This window comes from Nannospalax galili, unplaced genomic scaffold (genome assembly GCF_000622305.1).
Source record: "Nannospalax galili isolate Female #2095 unplaced genomic scaffold, S.galili_v1.0 scaffold690, whole genome shotgun sequence".
Classification (NCBI taxonomy): Eukaryota; Metazoa; Chordata; class Mammalia; order Rodentia; family Spalacidae; genus Nannospalax; species Nannospalax galili.
The window spans coordinates 420856-437292 of record NW_008329288.1 but is presented as its reverse complement, the minus strand read 5'-3'; positions in this window follow the sequence as shown (position 1 = coordinate 437292).

The following is a 16437-nucleotide window of genomic DNA, read 5'->3' as shown; positions in this document are numbered from 1 at the left end:
TCTTTTCTTTGAGACAGGATCTCCTTGTAGCCCCAGCTGTCCTGGAACTCACTATGTAGACCAGGCTGGCCTCGAACTCACAAAGATCCGCCTGCCTCTGCCTCCCAAGTGCTGGGATTAAAGGCCTGCGCCACCACGCCTGGCCTCATCACAATCCTTTTTAAATGTTGTCTATAAAATAGACTATCCCCCAACAGACAGATGCCATATTCCTGAGCTTAACTGCCTCTGCTTGCAGAAGATTGTCACAGCTGTGCTTGTTGAACACTAACGTCCCTTATAATAGAGGAAGGAGAGTCATGGGACCCTCACTTGAATATCCAGCCACAGCTCCAAACCCATAATGAACAATTAATTGGGTCTTAATTGCACATGGCTTGGGGGAGGGGATAGAGAATATAGGCTGGGGAAGACTGAGGGAGGTGCTTTCACCATTTTATGGGGCTATAGCTAGGAGGAAGTCATCCATATTTGGGTGAAGATTTCAGTGTGGCCTTTGCAGGGGGCACCCACACTCCTATAAGTAAAGCAATGGGTACATTGCTCTGTGAGTCCAATCAACTCATTGGACTCACTGTATTTTGGTGAACCCTTACCTCAGTTTGGGACCAAAGGAGGGAGGGGGTGGACATTGTTTACATCCCCCACAAGGAATTTTAGTGGCAAATGTGTTGCTGAGTGGTTTGGAGTACACAAACGTTAGTGTGTGACCGCTACTACCACCTACCTCCAGAATGTTCTTTGAGAATTACATACATGTATATATTTTGATCATATGCTCTCCCCTCTTTACCTACTCCAACTCCCTGAATCCATTCCTAAGTCCCCATCTCAACTTCATCTCTCTTTTTTTTTTTCAATAATCCATTGAGTCTGGCTAATGCTGCACATATATACATGGCTGTGAGGTCATCCATTGGAGCATGGTCATTCTTCCCAGGATTACACTCCTAAAGAAAACTGGCTCTCCCTTCCCCAGTAACCACCAACTGTCAATAGCTCCTTGGCTGCGAGTAGAGGTTCCTGCACTCCTGACCCCTCCATGCTAGAATATTGGTTGCCTTGGTCTCTTGCAGGCAATCACAGCTGCTTTGAGTTCACGAAGGTAACAGTCTTGTCATGTCTAGAAGACACTGTTTTGCCCCATCCTCTGACATCTGGCCCTTAAAATCTTCCTATCACCTCTTCTGAGATATTTCCTGAACCTTGGGGGCAGTATATATGGTATAGAGGTCCCATTTATGGCTGAGTCCTCCACAGGCACATTTTCTTTTCACATTGACCAGTTGTGAGTCTCTGTCTTAACCACCACCCACTCCACAAAGAAACATCTCTGACAGTGGCTAAAGATGCTCATAGATCCTAAGGAAGAATCTACCACTATTATTTTGTTGAATAGACATAGTATCAAACTACCTTCTAAATACATATCTCAATACTCATAAATTAGGACAGCTCTCATTCTAGAATGTTTTTATCTTCCTACACTGAAACTCTGAACCAATAAACACTAGGTCTACAGCCTTCTCTCTTATTAGGCCTTGGATACTGCTGCTCTCCTTTCTGTATCTGAATTGGACCTCATATAAATTGAGTCATACTGCACTTGTCCTTTAGCAACCAGTTTATTTCACTAGCATTCTGTGTGCAATGCTTGTCCACACTGCAGCACGCATGCCACACTTCCTTCCCTTTTGTTTCTGCCCATTTGACCAAGACTGCTCATGACTCCAGTTAAGAGTTAATACTCCAGGACCAGAACTTTGGGCTCCAGTCCCAGTCTGTTGTTTACCAGCTATGTGACCTTGAGCAAATCATTTGGGCCTAATCCCTTCCCTGTAACTAGATATTACAATAGTGGTAATTTCTAAAGTTTGTTGCTGTATTGGACAAGCTAATGCATGCAAAGAACATAGAACAATACCCGAAATAGAGAAAAATAAAGTTGTTCTTGTTTATCAAACAGTTTGACATGGCCAATAAGCACTAAAATAACAATCTAATCTGAGTATTTCCCTCAGGTAACTTACTGACTGAGAAAGGAAATATATTGAACTTAAAAATAGAAGCAATGCACAGAGAAACCATAAGCCATGAAAGAGATACACAGGAAGGCAATATTACCTTAGGGACAGATAAATTCCTGTCAGTTCAGTCTAGAAAGATGGCTCAGTCATTAAGAGCACTGGATGCTCTTTCGGAGGACCTGAGTTCAGTTCCCAGCACCCACATGGTGGCTAACAACCATCCATAACTTAAGGTCCCAACGCCCTCTTCTGGGCTCTGTAGGCATTGAGCACATCAATGCACTTACATAATGCAGGTAAAACACTCATGCATAAAATGTATCTATAAAAATTCTTATCACCTTCCAAAATAGGGATGCTTCTATAAAGAGGTCTTTAGGGCTTTAAGTAAGTCAGCATGGAAGGAAATCTGAGCAAGGAGAATGCACAGAATAATAAGAAAGAGTATAGTTATATGCTATATAGAAAATTATATAAATATACTATGTGCATACATATATACATACATATGTATATATATGTGCATATATACATATCAGGAATGTAGCTCAGTGGTATATCATCTGTATAGTATGGTTGAAGGCTGTGGTTTTGATACCCAGCATTTAAAAAAAAAAAAAAAAGAAACACCCACACCCACAACCCACTCACCTACATCCCCCCATCATACTTTCCAGTTCCTGACACTCAGTTTGTAGATGGACTACTAAAGGACCTTTTTTTCTAATATTGGGTCTTTAAACTATACATCCTGACACAGAACTCTAAAAATCTGTTGGAATTTTCTGGGTTCTGGGGCATCTATTTCTTAGCAGGTGACTCTTGGTGGCTCCTATATGGACTCAGGATGAGAGATGGCTTCCAGAGAAACCAACCGTGTGACTAAAGGGCTGAAACTTTCACTCTCACTGGCAACTTCTAGGAAGGAGAGAGGGATGGGAGAGGAACTTAATCACTAGCCAACAATGATGCAACTGATCAAGCCTAAGGCAATGAGCATCCATAAAAAATCCAAATGAATCTGGTTTGGAGATCTTGTAGATAGCCAGGGTTCCTGGAGGTGACACACTCTCCTTCCCCCATACTGTGCCCTATCCACCTCTTCACCTAACTGTTCATCTGTATCCTACATAGCATCATTTATAAGAAACCAGCAAGTATGTTTCCCTTGTTCCAGCAAATTAATCAAACACAAGGAGGAGGTCCTGGAAAGCCGGATTCATAGCTGGTCATTCAGACATATAACATGAAGCCTACTACTTATGATGGGCATCTAACATGTGTGGTCTGTTGGGCTAAACCCTCTATCTATGGGATCTCACACTATTTGCAGTTTGGTGGTGTGAACACTGAATTGAATTATAGGACCAGAGAACTGGTCAGTGGGAGAAAAGCTCCAGACATGTTTTGATGACTGGAGGTGAAATATTCTGAATTGAGTGTGAATGGAATAGGGGAAGCAACTGGGTTTTTCTGTTACACAGAAAGGCAGGAAGAAAAAGCAGGAGGGTGCATTCTGACGGAATAATTAAGGAAAGTTCAATGTCACTGTGGCTTTGTCAGTGCGGCTTTGGGGAGCCAGGGAAGGATGATATAATCAATGCCTTGAGGCAAGTGACCATGCAAAGTCAGTGTCACCTCCCAGCTGAGTGTTCCAGAGGTGGGAACAACTGGACATTAACTCTAAAGGAAGGAGCTATAGAGCGAAGGCTGACTGAACAGGCTGGAGCTTTCTTTCTATGGGAGTACCACTGATAGAAACCTTACCTAGAAGCTATACTTATATACTATTTATATAGTGTTTAATACAAACAGGTAATTTCCTGAGCTCTCTCTATGGGCAGGCTAAGCCTTGTGGATCAGACCTTGTACCTGTCTGTCTGGAATCTAATTCTTCTTAGAGTTCTGGAGTCAATCCAGGGTGGTGACATGGTGGTAGGTGGTGGTTCTTTATTCAATTGTAAAGTGATTCTCTTATGTAAGGCCTGGAAAGTATGACTCAGGGGAAGAGAGATCCCCTCTGGGGAGAATGGGATGAGGGTCAGTGGCTTCTACTGAAAATGAGAGCTAGTGGGAGCTATGCAGTCACTACTCTCAGACTTTGAATCCATCTATCTAAAGTCCCCATCTCATAGCACATGATCCCACTTACTTCATGCCTACCAACAACCTATCTTAACATAAGACAGCTGGCGAATTTTGATGTTGAATTATCACTGTGACTTTGCTCAGCCATATCTGCCCAGAGCTGCAGGGATGAGGGCTTCCTTCAAAGTAGCCGTGGAGCCTTTAGCTGTCCCATCTGCATACTGAGCTGGAAGTTGAAGGGCTTCAAGGCATCCTCTTCCCTCTTCACTCTCTGGCTGTCCAGAATGAAGTCACCTCTGTGAGAATCACTGTTGTCATCTCAGTCTCGGAGCTGCTTGATCACTACCTGTGCTTTGCAGTCACCAGTGTTAAATGTGAGAAATCTTCATGCCACTGCAAGTCAGATACCCTGTGTCTCATTTTCCTCCTTCAAAGTCTTGGAGAGCCCTGCAAATCCACACCTGAAGCACCACTGAGTTAGTTTCTTACAGCTAGCCTAGCATCTGTTACTGTCAGCCAGGGTCCCAGCAGGGGTCAGATAGGTGCAAATTATTCAGATCCACACCTGAAGCACCACTGAGTTAGTTTCTTACAGCTAGCCTAGCATCTCTTACTCTGTCAGCCAGGGTCCCAGCAGGGGTCAGATAGGTGCAAATTATTCAATCTGTATAACTGAAGAGAATTTGATAAAGGCATTGTCTACCAAACTGTCCTTAGATTTCCTGGGTCTTGTTGGAAGGGCAGGGACCACAAATAATTAATAGAAGGTGAACAGAGAAAGCTGGATGGGGAAGGCTTCCCTGGGTTTTCAAAAGAGGAAAACTGGTAACACTATGCTAATTTTCCTCCTATTTACTGATGCGTTGGAAAATGGCCAAGCCCAGATAGATGCTGGAGAGGAAGAGATCTCCGAAGCTTAGTCTCCTGTTGATGAGAGCAGGGAGGAGAAGATAGAGAGTATATTTGGAAATACTACACACATATGCAAAGGGAAAAATTTCAGCATAGCTGAGAGATCCACTCTGATAAGCAAAGAAAGTCAGGAGAAAGTAAAAGCTAAGTTGGAAAAAGTAATTTGAGACCTGCACAGAAAGTCCTTTAACTGCCAAGAACTTGTATTCCTACTTCCAGTTTCAGCCAATAATGGATTGCCATAGATTGTTTTCTGTTACTATAACAAAACATTCGGTCCTGGGTAATTTCTAATGGTCAGAAATCTATTTGACTCATAGTTTTGGAGGCTGGGATGTCTGAGAGCCAGTGCAGGCCTCCACTCAGCGTTGGCCGGGGCCTTCTTGCTGTGGGACAGATGGAGCTCTTGTTTCTCTTCTCCAGGGTGGGACTTAGTCTTTTGACCTCATTTATGACTAATCACCTCCCACAGACCCTATCTCCAAACACTGTTAGCATATGCCTTTGGGGCTTAAGTTTCTAACAAGTGAATTTTCAGGGATGCTTTCAATCTGTTGCATGGATTGAGGTTTATGAAGTGACATCATCAGAGGTGTGGCTTTGTTCATCAATATGGCACCTTTGTGGCAGGGTGGAATGCAGTGTCAACAAATCTGGCAGGAGCCATCACTGCAGTCTATGATTGTCGTCTAGAAAGGGGTTGGTGGGGGACTGCCCAGTGGTTTAGAGGACAGGTCATAGGAAACTGGTTTAGAGAAGAAATTGACAAGCATTACAAATAGATTGTTTATAAATAGAAACAAAGGTAAAAGAGTGCAAAACAAAACTTTGATACATTGTGTTAAAAAAATGTGATTGAGAGATTGTATGCCCCTTGCAATGTGAAGACTGAGGTGGCTGTTAGCATTCTCATTAGGAGGGAAACTGGTCTTTACTAGATCAAGTTAATATAGTTTGATAGGAAATTCCTACCAGGCTAATTTGATTTTACTATCACATTATTAAGATATTAAAGAAAATGATTAATAATAGAAAATCCTATAATACGAAAGAAATCTCAGCTTAGAGGAAACATTTAAGCAATGATATTAATCCCTTGATGTGGAAATGACATCTTTTCTAGAAATGAATGTACATATTCAAACACGGACTGTTAATGTTTGACATGTCAATTGCAACGTTTTCAGCCTGTGCTCTGGGTATGTTAGGAAGACGATGTTTTCTAGACATTTTTCTAGTTTAAGAGGGCCATATGTTCACTGACATTTACTGGGTCCCTGGCAAGGTCTTTCAGTTTTAAAAGTTAATGGGCCTTTGAGAAGAAAACTTTCTTTCTTTTTTTTTTTTTTCTATAATGTTGATGTTGAAAAATAATAGTAGCAACAACAACAGTGCCAGTGATAATCTGGAGTTCCTGTTGACTCTTTCCATGCTGGATGCTGTGTTATGGACTTTATAAGTTAATCCTCACAAATCTGTCTTATGTTGATACAATTATTAGTCCATTTTTTCCAGTATTTATTTATTATTTTTATGTGTACCACATATGTGCAGGAGCTCATGGAAGCCAGAAGAGGGCACTGAATCTCCTGGACATGGAGTTACAGGTGGTTGTGAGCTGCCATTTAGTTGCTGGGAAGTAAACGTGAGTCTACCGTATACAGAGTATGTGCTTTTAACCACTGAACCATCATGTCTCCAGCTCCTCATGAATCCAATTTTTCACATGAAGAAGTTGAGGCATACAGAAGTTCATTAGTCATTCAAGGTCACACATTTAGGGAGTGGTAAAGCCTGATCAAGAATCTCACTCTAAGCTCTTCTGGTGGTGGCCTGTCTTCAGGACTTCCTTGGAGTTCAAGGTATGGAACCTGGCATAGCAGGTGACTAGTGGGGACTGACTGTCAGGAACTGTGACTCTGACTGGAGGGAGGTGACCAGTCATCTGTGGTACAGAATCTGGAGGACTAATACTCCAGCTATGGCCTCTTTTTGACTTTGGTCCTTTAGATTCTTCCACTGGCTGGACTCAACTGGATGCTGGGGAGGAACAGGTAACTGACACAGAGCAGAACAGGCTGACTACTAGAGCATCTCAGGCAACATCTGAGACTCAGGTGGCTTTCTAGAAAAGACTAATCATTGTCTATAAACCATAGAGACTCACATATGAAATTCAGAGATTTTGCCAGTTCTTGAAAAATTGGCTTGCACAAAAGCAGTAAAGTGCAACATAAAAATAAACCTCCTATTAGATAAGTCTGGTTTCCTAAATATCTATCTGCCTTGGCTATCTTCAACCCAGGGTAGTTGCCCCCCTGCACACCCCCACCCCTGCTTCAGCATCTCCTTCCTCCCTCTTCTAGTCCCTGTGATTCACTTTTCTCTGGCTCCAAACTTGACCCATATTAATGACAAGTATTAATAACTCAGTAGTAGGTCTAAAGTCCAACTGTGGCCAAGATCCATTCTCTTTTTTTAATTTTAAATATTTTTATTCAGTTTTTGTTCATTTCATAAAAAATCTTAATCAAATTTAAACCCCATCCTCCCTTCTCATGACCCTCCACAACCCCCCCGCCCAGATTTCAGGTATTCTGTCATATATGTTAAGTTTAATCCAGTCAAGCATTTCTATCCAGGTGTCCCTCAGTGCACGTTCATCCACTGGAGTCTAGTCAGCCTATCTTGAGTTGTTCCCTTAAAGATCTCCTCTCCCTCACCTCACAGTAATCATTTGCTAATAGTTCCTTGGCTAGGGTTGGGGCCTACTGCCCATTTTCCCTGCTCCATGCTGGGTTTTTGTCTGATTGAGTCAGCATGGGTCTTGTGCATGCTGTCAGCATTGTTGCAAATTCACGAACAAATTTCCAGTGGCCCAAAAAGCTCTCTTTCCTTGTGTTCATTCATTCATCAACCTTGGCTCTTACAATCTTTCTGCCCCCTCTTCCACAATGGTCCCTGAGCTATGGGTGGATGAGGGAGATCCACTCTCTTTAAGACTATGTTTTTCTTGCCACTTGTGGGTGTAGCATACATGCTTGAGAAGTTGATGCCTTTTATTTTTCACTCATGTACATTAGAACTCAGAGATGTCTCACCCAAAGGCATGGCTTAATGGACATAGAAACAATGTCTCCAGATATTGCCTCAGTCTTGGAGAGACATCATAAAAGTCCATAATATGAATTTACAGCAAAAAGACACAGATTCAAGGCCTAGCCAAACCACTTAATAGTTTTTGTCACAAAGGTTACTTAAACCCAAGCAGACTGCATGTTCTGCTTGGTATTGGGAAATAATTCCACACCTGTTCCTTGTGTTTCTGTCCATTTTCCAGATACTGACCACTTTGGGTTTAGATTTCTTTCGAAGGATGTTTGGATAGAACAACTCCATCTGGAAAAAAATATGAGTGTCTTATCAGTGTAATGATGACAATGTTCCCCTTCAGAGAAAAGGGCAGGCATCTTTTCCTACTGTAGCTTCTTGCCTACTCAGGAAGCATCCTGAGGGAACTGGGCGATAAACTGCTGTTGCTCTGGCCACAGTCATCCTGTGAATAATTGTCCTTTGTCACTGAACTAGGAGTTTTGTGTCTTCTACCAGCATTTAACCTATTGGGTAAAAATCGGTCTCATTTTCTCAAAAAAAAAAAAAAGTCTTTTTTGAGACACAATCTCACTATGTAACCAAGGCTGGCCTCAACCTCAATATCTTCTTGCCTCAGCCTCTAAGTACTGGGATGACAGACATGCACCACCAAGCCTGGTTAATTTCTCAGTTCTTGACCCCTAGCATTGAGGAGTATTGGGAAAATGTGTAGTGGAGAAAGCACTGGATCCAGGCCTCAGCATCACTGGCCATGACACTAACTAGCAGTGTGACATTGCAGAAGTCATGATAGGTGTGTTAAATCTTGGTTTCACTGCCATACATGACGGGATAATAAACATGCCTAACTTGACTCAGTGCCTCCGAGAGAATCAAATACACATGTGCAAGTACCTTAAATAATAATGAATGAAGGCATTTTATTATAGTGTGAAACAGTCTTCCTAAAGCACTCTGAAAGGAAGCATGTTCTTTCTAGTGCAGATTTGGGGATGGACCACACCAGCTGCATAGTGGGTTTTAATGAGAATTTCTCATTATTGCCATTTGGTTTGCTGCTTATTAAGTTTAACAATAATATCCAATTAATTCTATGTCCATTAAAATTTTGAAATAATGATTTCAAAGAATAAATACAAGTGAATTACACAGGATACTTCAAAATTGAAAAGAAAAGATTTTTGTGATTTAATTGCTTAAAGCTTCTAATGAGGAAAGAAAACGAGATCATGCCAGGCTATAAGAGTGAAACGCCACCAGGTTCAAAGGGATGAAAGTGCTTAGAAGCTGAAAACGTCCCCTTTTGAGTGAAGATGAGTGGTGTGGTTACAGCATTGATAAAACCATCTAAAGATGGATCATGGAGAAGGATGATAATGATGTGTGTGTATGTGTCTTGTTATCCATATGTATGTTTTCTTGTATGTGCACAGATGTGTATATAGGTGTGCATGCATGTGTATGTGGAGGCACATGGAGGCCAGAGGTCTACAACATGTGCCTTCCTCTATCACTTTGCATATTATGCCTTTGAGACAGTGTTTCTCACAAAATCCTAAGTTTACTGTTTTAGCTGGGCTGACGGGCCATCAGCTCCCAGTAGCCTCCTGGATCTGTCCTCCAGTGTCGAGGTGACAAATGTGCACAGCTGCGCCTGGGTTTGTAAGTGGGTGCTGGGGATTGAGCTCAGTCCTCATGCTTGTGCAGCAAGTATTTTGGCTACTGAGCTATCTCTCCTGGCCCTTGTTATGTTTTTGAAGAAGCAAGCTTACCACTCAAACACTGATCCTCTCCCAAGTAATTTACCAAAATATACACATGTCCAAAAAAATTAACAGGATTAAAGATCAATTTTTGTATCCTTTATAGCCAAGAATAGAGTACATGCTTCCACTCCTTAGATAAAATTAACAGTAATGTAGCTTGGGCCCCTGTGTTCTTATTTGTTTTGCTTCTGATTGCCTTCAGTTATGTCTTTGGGCTACATTTTTTTCATATCTACTTCATTCTTGATGATGTTAATGCGTGAGGATTTCATTTTGCTTGCAGTGCTCTATATGCATCGCAGCACATTTGTGCTATCACAGGCTCCGTGCTGTTCTGCTGGCATGAGTTGTTTAAAAGAGAGGCTGCTAGGAAAGTGGTAGTTCTTCCAGTCCTCAAACCTGGGAACCGCAATGTGCCAGGCTAGAGAAGGTACTAGAGAAACACAAAGAAGCCCGAATGATCACAGGAGTGTTGGCTCTGGCTGCAATCCAAGTTGAATAATTGCATCCTGTCTACGGAAAGCCCCCTGCAGTTCCAATCAGATATGGTACTCAGCTCCATTTCTTTCCTAACGTCTGTGCACTGACAAGTAGAGGTTGCATGCAAGGGATGGATGAAAAGCCCAGGGAACTGAGGAAGGGACAGAGAACCTCAGCGTTTCCCTACAGCACCCTCTGTCCCCACCTCCAAAGGCTTGTGTCACCCCTTGAAGACAGAGAAGAAAGTCCGGAGTAAACATCCTTGAAGAAACCCAGGTTTTGGTTAAACAATCTCCTTTCTTGTAAGAGAGGATAGTAAAATTATGTGGTGAACTGTGACCCATGTAGACACATACTACGTGTTTGAAATTCATGGCCTCCTAACAATTGACATTAGCCTAAATTATTTAGACACCTCATCTCCTTCTGGTCACAACGTTGTTCTCAAAGAAATGGAAGACAGGAGATGGGGGCTGGACTCTCCCACCCCCACAGCCTCCTCATTACACTTAGGTCCATTAAGAGCAGGCTCCTCAATGATTTCCTCTTCTTGGCCTATAATGAAGTCAAATTGACTCTGATTGTCATCAATAATTAATGAGTCCAATGGTTCTCTGCCTCTCCAGGCCATTTGGCAGATGGCATCGTCGATTTACTATTGTGCCTGCCATTCTGGAGGCTTCTCAAAGTGGTTTATGTTGTGAGATCTAGATACAAAAAGCTTTGCACTTCAGGCGCTCTTTGTTTTTTGACATTCTCTGTGACTTTTTCTTCCTGAGACTATAGGAGAAGAGGAGTGGCTAGGTCCTGTTGTCAGAGTTCATTTTCCCTCTTCCACTGCAAGGTGAATGAGACGACAAAATGTGTGTGTTTATAGCCAGTGAGAAAATAGATTGGTAAAGACAAATGGCATTGTGGGAAGGTATGAAGCCCAGTGACCCAATAGTGAAAAGAAAGATTTATTTTGAAGGTTGAGACATGTCTAAAGAACCTCATTCAACCAAACTATGACATAAGCTTAAAAAATTCTTTTTTTGAAGTTCAAGTTAAGAGAAATGGTTCAAGTATTAGGGAGAATGAAATGAGTTTAGGTCAACATTTCAGATAAGAATAGCACACGAGTGATGTGTACATGTGCCTCTGTGTGTGTGTGTGTGCTCCTATGTGTGTGCAAGCCTCTGTCTGTGTAAGCCTCTGTGTGGCTGTTTATGTGTGTGTATGTATGTACCTTTGTGTTCGTGTGTGTGTGTATGTGCGCGTGAGCCTCTGCGCATGTGTGTGTATATGTGTGTGCTGTGTGTGTGTGTGCCTCTGCATGTGTGTGCACCTCTGCATGTGTGCCTCTGCATGTGTGCCTCTGCATGTGTGTATGTGAGTGCCTGCCTCTCTGTGTGCATGTGTGTGTGCCTCCATGTGTGTGTCTCCTATGTGTGTGCCTCCATGTATGTGGGTGCTTGTGTCTAAGCCTCTGTGTGACTGTTTATGTGTGTGTATGTATGTACATACACCATGTCTTCTACCATCAAGAATGGAATATCAAGGCTGGGGTTGTTTGACTTTTCTTACCTTACGTCAGTGTGAGAAGAGGGGGTGAAGTAAGGTGCTCAATGGAATTCACCAAACATGCATTCATAAGAAACAAAAGTATGCCCTAGGAATAAAGATTTTTAAAGATAAAGCTTAGATCATATAACAAACCAGTGTTTCCTTTTCAAAGCATTTTAAAAAACTAATTTTTAAAAATCCTGCAGACATCAAAGAATATTACCTAAGATTCTAAATCTGTCGTGGTTAAAAACATGGTCAGGGTTAAAACTGTCCCTTAAAAATATGCACATTTTGGTCCAAAGACTTAAAAAAATATTTCAGGAAAAGTTCAAGAAAAGGCAGGTCCAAGAATGGGATTTTCTGTGCATAGATCCTATCTTTGGGGAACAGGGTAAATCCCAGAGTCTCAGATGTTTCTCTTTATCTCCAGAGATATTGCTTAACTTTGCCAATAGCTGACTTTCCATGAAGTAGTTGAATTAAATCGAGAGACCTGGCTCCATACAAGACCTCCTTTATGACCTCAGCTTTACATTGCAGTTGCTTCTGATGTATCTCAGAATGTCTCCAAGGTTTGAAGTGCTTAGCCTTTGTCTTTAGGAGGGTACCGTAGTTTACCTTTGCTGATGCTCCCTTGGAGCAGCTTCTCCAACGCAGGTGCAACCAGGAGAAGCAGTTGGAGGCCCTCTCCAACAGTAATGGGACTGAAATGGCTGGACTGTGAAAATTGCCAGCCTTGAGGAGATAAAGTATAGAGGTAGGTATGAGGAGCTTGCCTCGTTATCTTTCTATGTCTAGAATCTTGGTAATGAGTGAAGTTGGTAACGCAGGTGCAACCAGGAGAAGCAGTTGGAGGCCCTCTCCAACAGTAATGGCTGGACTGTGAAAATTGCCAGCCTTGAGGACATAAAGTATAGAGGTAGGTATGAGGATCTTGCCTCGTTATCTTTCTATGTCTAGAATCTTGGTAATGAGTGAAGTTGGCGTTTTGGTAGAAGTTGTATCTTTTGAATCGAGGAGCACATCTGACATGCTGTGTGTAGAAAGCTGCTGTTTATATAAGCCTCACCTCTTCCTTGTCCACAACCAGGTGTCACACTCTGGCCAGGTTATATTTCTTTTGCATGACTCCATCAGGGCTTTGATATACTAACTCTGTCAGTTCCACACTAGTGGTTGAAACTGGTTGAAACTTTCTCGGTGGTTACCAAGCATGACTCCCTCAAGGACAAGTAGAAGTGAATTGCCCATAGAATGTATCTGTCAAGTGATGGAGAGAAGGCATTAGGAAGTCCACAAGAGTTATGAATGTGGGTACCTCCTTCTTCCTCTGTCTTCTGCTACATGGCCACTAACATGAGATTCTAGACCAAATTGTCTATATGGAGAAATAAGACCATTAGTGTGCTGAGAGGAGAAAGTCGTTATGATTTAGGTATGCTATCCTAGAAATAAAGTTAAGCAGATATTCACTAGTCTCCTATAAGTTTTCTGTGTACATTCATTCATTTTCTCGAGAATGTGGCCCTGTTGATAGGGTAGAATTGGAAAGTTGCACATTTCATAGTTATTGCTCAAAATTTCTCCTTATGAATATATTATTTATTGTTGAAAACACCAGAAAGCCAAAAATATTAAAATCAATCATAACCTCACATTCTGGAAATAACTAATACTAATGCTTTAGAGTAACAGTCTTTGGATATTAATATTAGTTTTTGAAGTATGTATATTTACAGCACAAATAATTGGACTCATGCTACAAAGACAGTTTTGTGTCTTGTATCTTTTAAGATACATTAGGAACATTCTGTTAGATAATTCCAACTCATTAGCAAAATAAATGTTAAGGGCTGTATGGGAAAATTATTACAGGACAGTAACATGCTTTATTTAGTCCTGGTAATTTTGAAAGGTAGAAGTGGCTATTATGGGAATGAAATACTTAGGGAGGCTTCAGAGTGTGAGAATAGGAATTCAGTTCAACTTATTAACTACCTACTGCAGGCAAGGCCATCCCTTGGTTCTAGGGCAATCAGTAAACACATAATTGTCCTCAAAAGAGAGCTCAGATGCGATGACAGGGGTTTGTTGTCATGCTGTAACTACACCCCACCCATTTGTCCCTCATGGATGTTGATAAATAGGTGTGGTTTTGATGCCCGTTTTATAGATAAGGCTCACAGAATTTAAGCATCTATATGTAATTAGCTATTTAAGTTATTCAATGCCAGAGCTGTCTTTACTATCCTAGTTCAGTGTTTTCTGCACATCTTTTTGTCTCAGAGCCCTGTGTGTCTTGCCTTCTTGGTAGCCCCCTTCTGTACAGGTTTATTCCTATTTCTACTGGCCTTTCACTTTCTGGATAATGGACTGCACTGAGGAGGAATGGCTGTCTTCACTTACACCACCCTCTTTGTATTCTCAGATCCCAGTTGCTCTTTCTAAGAATTCACAACACTGAGCATCCTATGAGAATGGCTTCTGGGTGGTCAGAGAGAACAAAGATGGCAGGTAGGAAAGGCAGACATGGCTCAGAGAAGGAAACAAGAAAAAGGAGCCTGGGCAGCCAATTGATGGAACTCAAACAGGAAGGAAGAGGCTGACATGGGGATGGGGAGGTGGCTGGAAAAGAGAGATAATGAGAAAGAGGCGCAGAGCTCCTTTGAGCTACCTCAGCATTCTGAGCCGTGGGTTATTTTGTTGTTATATTTTAATGGGCTTTGGCTCTTTTTCTTTCTTTCCCACTGCATTAGTGGTACCATTCAGATGAGAAAGAAAAAATAGGAAATGGTAATAGTCAATTTAGGGAGAAAAGAAACCACACACAAAGAGAGAAAAAAAAAAATCACCAGACGCCAGCACAATGATGTAAAATCACCTTTTTGTGTGAGCCTCTCTGCCAGTTGGGCTGGGGCTGGCACAGCTGTCCTCAAAGAGCAGACCCAGGGCTGCAGGAGAAGGACACCCAATGGGGAGGTCTGGAGAAGGGGCAGCGATGAGGAGTCAGAGGCCAAGGAGGTGGTAAAGCATCCTGTGGGATTGGAGATGTCAAATTACAGCCTGCCGAGGATGTTTGTCTACCTTCTACTGTCCATGAGGCAGAGCTGCTATGGGTTAGAGCAGGCAGAAGATGGGCCAGAGAGGAAGAATGTCCACAGTGGACTTATGGACTTCCCATCTGAATTCTCAGTGGTAGTCACTGACTTTTCCTTCCCCACTCAATCTTCTGTTGACATTGTCATCATCTTTTTGGCTCCCCTGCTAGAGACTTTCTCTCTAGCTACATAATTGTATGCTTCGCCCAGGATGCCTTATGTCTCTGAGAAACCAGGGTTCAGTCCCTAGGACAATGAAACAATAAAGCAAGGAACATTTCATGGGTGCTCAGGCCAAAGAGGGTGATGTGGTTTGCTTTATATTAAAATCTCTCTGCAAATAGCAAACAGAGAGTAGAGTGGAATTGTTAGCTTCATTTTGAGATACTATAGAGACACAATATTATTTATCATATTGTTATAATCTATAATCAATTTATGTATGATGATAGTGATGTTGATAAGCTGCATTTCTCAGTTCTCCAAACATGCCATGAACTCTCCTATGCAAGGTAGACACTATTCCATTTATTTTTCACAACTGTCTCTGAATTATGTGCCCCTGTTGCCATCATTTCATCAATGTTACCAGTAGAATTCTGGCAATAGTGGCCTACCCAGCTTCTGAGCAATACTGGAAGGCATTAAGAGATTGAACAGAATATTGACACGATCTAAACTATGTTAGAGGGCAGTTTGGTGTGATGCAGAATGATAAAGGCAGGGACAGGAATGCAGAAGTGATAAAAGAAGTGAGAAATGTTAGTGACTTGAATCAAAGTGGAAACAGTGTGGTTGATGAAATTTGTTCCCACTCTCAATAGTTTGGCGGTAAATAAAATGAAAGCTCTGGTAGCTTGGCTGTAAGGTGTGAAGAAAGAAGGAAGTTGTAGATGGAACCCTTGATCATAGCTGAGAAGACACAGGGCGAGCTGCCTTATTTTTCATTGTGAGAAGAGCGGTTTTGAGGAGAACAACAAAGATGTCACTTTTGGACACATTAGGTTGAGATGTCTATGAAATTTCCAGGATGTAGCATCAACTGTATGTAGATGTCTGGTTTAGCTATAAAAATTTGGAAGCCAATATATGAATAGAATATTTAAGATCATCAGATTAAATCACTAAGGGAGAAAAGGGAAGACCAAAGATCAAGTTCTGAACTATTCAAATACTTAAATATTTAGAGGTCAGAGAACTGAGAAGGATCCAGAAAAGATGACCAAGGAAGTCACTAGTGAGGTTAGTAGGACATCAACAACTTGAGTCCTTATAGCCAAGTGAAGGACGTACATAAAGGAAGAAGATATGATCACCTCTATAAAATACTGCCAAAAGATCAAATTAGGCTCTGTGTGGTGGCATACACCTTTAATCTCAGTACTCAGGAGGCAGAGGCAGGTG